This window comes from Nicotiana sylvestris, chromosome 6, assembly GCF_000393655.2.
Source record: "Nicotiana sylvestris chromosome 6, ASM39365v2, whole genome shotgun sequence".
Classification (NCBI taxonomy): Eukaryota; Viridiplantae; Streptophyta; class Magnoliopsida; order Solanales; family Solanaceae; genus Nicotiana; species Nicotiana sylvestris.
Genome location: NC_091062.1, coordinates 74,493,161 through 74,499,160, shown reverse-complemented (window position 1 = coordinate 74,499,160; position 6,000 = coordinate 74,493,161).

Genomic DNA, 6,000 nt, shown 5'->3' with positions numbered 1-6,000 from the left:
TGCTTAAAGGTAAGTAACCTCTTACTTTACATGTATTTAAGATTATCCAAGTTGCAACTAAGTCGTTGAAGCAAGAACTTGTGAGTTATATATCGAAAGGCTTGTTAGTAATGTTGTTGGTTGGTGGACTATTTTGGGAGGCTCAATATGATTGTTATTGATATTGTTTGGGCTGTTTGGTGATTTTATTAACTTGTGGGAAGTCATATAAATAGGGGAGGTTATGTTCGTTTCACCCTAAAATAGTTTGCGGTCGATACATAATAGTTATGACGATTAAACAATAATGATAGTGTCATTTCTCTTATTGTAGACAAAGGAGTTGTGACATTTGCATAGCTTGAGGTTGGGAAGTATATACAAAGTATGTGAGATTATCGCTTTCCTTCTTTTGCACGAGTCCGATTGTACATAATGTAATGAACGAACTTCCAACGATACTCCAATCTTACAAGCTATCAATACTTACATTATTTCCCTTCTTATGGAACGATCGATGTTGATGTTGCTTCTCTTATTCTTATGTTATCAATGTTGTTGGTACTTCCTAATTATTATAATACTCATGATAAAGATTTAGTCCTAATAACGTTTATGGAGGATACCGACCTTACATCACACCGAAAGGTTCCAAATGTGATTCCAATGAGTCCAGCATGCATCATATATATGTATCTATTTTACTCTACCGAGCTGCACTATAGTCGATTAGGTACGGCACCTATTGTGCAACCATTGATCAGTTGGGTTTTACCGAGCTCCACGCGGTTGGGTACGATTCTACCGAGCCTTATGATGGTCGGGTATGTTTTTACAGAGCCTATTACGGTTGGGTATGATATGATGATAATGATGCCCATGAAGGCGTATGTTTTTAAAAGTTTATGTATATATGTATGTATATATATATATATATATATATATGATGATGATAATGATGCCCATGAAGGCGTATGTTTTTAAAAGTTTATGTATATATGTATGTATGTATATATATATATATATGTATACGGGATATATATATATATATGTATATGTATATATATATATATATATGTATATATATGTATATATATATATATATATATATATATATATATATATATATGTATCATGCATTTCATGTGAGTAGCCCTTAGAGGTACCCAGATGTTATAGGTTGTATAGTTTCTATTCCTATTTACATAACTGTTCTTATTTATGCTTTCCTGCCTTACATACTCAGTACTTTATTTGTACTGACGTCCCTTTTATTTGTGGATGCTGCATGTCGTGCTACAAGTCCTGATAGACAAGTAGGCAAAGTTCCCCCACCACAGTAGGCTGCCCAGTTTAGCGGTTATTGGCTTATGTATATATGTATGTATATATATATATATATATATATACATATATATACATACATATGTATATATATATGTATATATATATATATATATATATGTATGTATGTATATATGCATTTCATGTGAGTAGCCCTTAGAGGTACCCAGATGTTACAGGTTGTATAGTTTCTATTCCTATTTACATAACTGTTCTTATTTATGCTTTCCTACCTTACATACTCAGTACTTTATTTGTACTGACGTCCCTTTTATTTGTGGATGTTGCATGTCGTGCTACAAGTCCTGATAGACAAGTAGGCAAAGCTCCCCCACCACAGTAGGCTGCCTAGTTTAGCAGTTATTGGCGAAATCCCTTCTCCGGACTTGCTGTGGTCTTGGTATACACTTTTGTTATAGACATTATGGGTATTTCGAGTCCTTGTTCCGGCAATGTTGCAGCACTTATGTTCCTTTAGAGGCTCATATACAGGTGTCAACTTATTTATAGTTTGGATTGCCTTGTCGACTGATTTTTGTTGTATAGTCTCTCATGGTAGATTGTCAACTCTTACCTTATACATAGCTTTATGACAGCCTTATTGGCCCATGTTATACATGCCCATGCCATTATCTGTCATTGTTGGTTGTTTAGGATTCATGTCTACCATTTATATTGATCTTGTCAGCCCTTATAGATAATAAGAAAGGTTAGATAAAATGTACGTTGGTGCTCGGCAGGTATGGCCCCGGCACAAGTCATGGCCCTCCAGTTTGGGTCGTGATAAATTTGGTATCAGAGCAAGTCTGTCCTAGAGGTTGTATATGAGCCATGACTAGTATAGTCATGATTATAGATGTGTAGCGCGCAACATTTATAATCAAGAGGCTACATGACATCTAGGGTTATTACCTTCTTCCTGAATCTAGTCATGCGTAGAGTTGAGTCTTAAGTGTTCGTCTCTAATATTCACCTTGTTTTATTTCAATGATGCCTTCATCTAGGAAGCAAGCAATTAGTAGACGGCTTGATACAGCTGTGGGAGAGGGTACCAGTCAGGTGCCTCCAGCCAAAGCAGGCCAAAGTGAGGCTCAGAATGAGATACTGTCTCATACCTCATCTACTCTGTCTCCTCTAGAGGATTTTAGGAGGCACCCAGCACCTATAGTTCCTCCATCTGGAACAATAGACCATGATATGTGCAATGCAGTGTAGTTGTTGACTAGCTTGGTAGTTGCTCAGGCTCAGAGGCAGAATACCAGTGCTGGTGATAAACCAGTTAGTGCGAGAGTTTGTGATTTTATTTATCTAGACCCTCCAGTGTTTAACGGATCAGACCCCAAGGAGGACCTGCAGACATTTATTGATCAGGTTCAACGTACACTGTGGGTTATACATACTAGTGATACAGAGGCAGTAGAGTTGGCTTCTTATTAGTAACGGGATTTAGCGATTTTCTAGTATGATAGTTGGGAGAGCTCCAGGGTTCCGAATGCTCCTCCAACTGTGTGGAAGGAATTTTCTAAGGCCTTTCTTCGTCACTACTTGCCAGTTGAGATACGACGAGCTAGAGCTGATAAGTTCTTGAACTTTCGATAAGGTAATATGAGTGTGCGAGAGTATAGTATGTAGTTTGATTCTTTCGCAAGGTATGCTCCCCATATGGTGGCCAAGATTAGCGATAGGGTGCACCCGTTTATGAACGGGTTGGGACCACATCTAATAAATAAGTGCAAGACAACCTCCTTGGTGGAGGGCATGGATATTTCCCGTATTCTAGCTTATGCCCAGACCCTAGAGGATCATAAGTTCCAACAAAGGGCAGATAGGGAGCAGGATAGAGGCCAACATAAGAGGGTGAGATTTGCAGGGTATTCTAATGAGTTTAGAGGTAGTATTATGCCCTAGTCTTCGAGGAGTTCGGTGCCACTTGTAGCTAGTGCTCCTCCACAGTTTCAGAGGCCTTGCTATGATCAATTTACCTATTCTGGTCCAGGTCAGAGTTCGCGGGCATCAAGCTCGCATTATCATAGGGATACTAGTCAGACAAGACCCCTAACACCCTATTGTGATTAGTGCAGCAAGGCCCACTTTGGATTGTGCCATCAAGGTTCTGATACGTGCTATTCTTGCGGACAACCTGGCCATATGATGCGGGATTGTCCTAACAGAGGAGGTGGTGGTATGGCTCAGCTGACTGGATCTGTGTCTGGTTCTTCCTCATCAGTTCGACCTCCAACATGGGGTTTTTAGCAATCAACAAGTCGTGGTAGAGGTAGAGATGATGTGCCGAGTTTGAGTGGTGATCAAAATTGAACCTATGCTCTAGTAGGTTGATAGGATCGTGAGTCGTCTCTAGATGTTGTTATAGGTGTATTGTCTATGTTTTCTTATGATGTATATGCACTAATTGATCCAGGATCTACATTATCATATATTACACCCTTTGTGGCTAATAAGTTTGGTGTTGAACCTGAATTGATAAGTAAACCACTTGTGGTATGTACTCCGATAGGAGATTCTATGATTTCTAAACGGGTATATAAAGGTTGCACAGTGATGATTTGTAGTCGTAAAACCTCGGTAAATTTATTTGAGTTAGAAATGGTTGATTTAAATATGATAATGGGAATGGACTAGTTGGCCTCATACTATGCAAATGTTGATTGTCATACGAAGATGGTTAGATTTCAGTTTCCTGGTGAACCCATCATCGAATGGAAGGGGAACATTGCTACGCCGAAAGGTAGGTTTATTTCCAATCTTAAGTCAAGGAAGATGATCTCAAAAGGTTATATTTATCATCTCGTTCACATTAGGGATGCGGAGGCGAAGCCGCCTACTCTACAATCAATCCCCGTGGTCAATGAATTTCCAGATGTTTTCCTAGATGAACTTCCAGGCCTTCCTATTGAAAGGGAGATTGAGTTTAACATTGATGTGTTGCCTGACACTCAACTGATCTATATCCCTCCTTATAGGATGGCCTCAACAGAATTGCGAGAGTTGAAGGCGCAGTTGAAGGACTTGCTGGATAAGGGCTTCATTAGGCCTAGCACTTCACTTTGGGGTGCGCCAGTCTTGTTTGTGCGGAAAAAAGATGGGTCATTAAGGATGTGTATCGATTATCAACAGTTGAATAAGTTTACTATAAAGAACAAGTATCCACTTCCAAGGATTGACGACCTGTTTGACCAACTCCAGGATGCCAAGTATTTCTCCAAGATTGACTTATGTTTAGGGTGTCACGACCCGAATCAGAGGGCCGCGAAGGGCACCCGGTGCTTTACTCAACCGAGTACCAACGTAACATATCTTTCTTATCATACTATCATGAGTAAATGAGCTAGAAAACCGGTCATGAGATAACAAGAATAAAACATAAGGGAATACTCAACATATGAAGACCCAAAATGATATACAAACTTATATATGTGACATACGGGCCTATAAGGCTGACATGACCATTTGTAAACTTAAACCATAGGCCAACAAGGCCATACAAGTGTCCCTACACCTCACATCTATCTACAAGCCTCTAAGAGTACATAAATCATAAAGATCGAGACAGGGCCCCGCCATACCAATCAATACATATCCAAAGCATACTGACCAACTAAGCAACTCCGGAGCAAATGGAGTGCACCAACACCTTCGCTGAGCTGATAGCCTACTAGAAGGACTGTCAACCTATCAATCGGGACCTGCGGGCATGACACGCAGCATCCCCAGGAAAAAGGGATGTTAGTACGAATAAATTACCGAGTATGTAAGGCAGGAAAGCATAAACAAGAACAGTAATGTAAAGACAGATAGAGGAGATACAACCTGTAACATATGAGTGCCTCTGGGGGCTACTGACATGAAATGCATAATACATATATTTACATGAACTTTTTTAAAAACATTCGCCTCTATGGGCATCATCATCATCATATCGTACTCGGCCTCAAAGAGGACTCGGTAAAAACGTACCCGGCCATCAGAAGGCTCGGTAGAATCGTACCCGGCAATGTGGAGCTCGGTAAACCCAACTGATCAATGGTTGCACAATAGGTGCCATACCCGGCCGACTATAGCACAGCTCGGTAGAGTAAAATAGATACATATATATAATGCATGATCGACTCATGGAATCACGTTCTAACCCTTTCGGAGTGATGTAAGGTCATTGCACCTTCGATTAACATTATGGACATCCCTACTATCAATATGAACCTTAGTGGGATTTAAGGATCATACACACTTGTTTAGAATAACTTTATAAGGAAAGAACAACATGGACAACCTTAGTTTCTAGGAGTAGATCCGTTATGAATTAGTGTACCGTTTATGCTCATGTCACTTTAGATCATGCCAAAAGAAAGAAGTAAGTGCCTTAACATACCTTGTATATTCTTCCCAACCTCAAGCTATGCAATTTCACGGCTCCTTAGTCTACAATAAGAGAAATGACACTCTCGTTATCGTTTAAGCGTCGTAACTATTATGTATCGACCACAACCTATTTTACAATGAAACGGACAGAACCTCCCCTATATATATGACTTCACACTAGTCAAAACAATCACAAACAGCCCAACATACCCCTATCACTTCATACACAACACGACAACCATAATAGTGTCAACCAACCCGAAAATGTTACGACGAACGACCAACAAACAACCTTGCCTT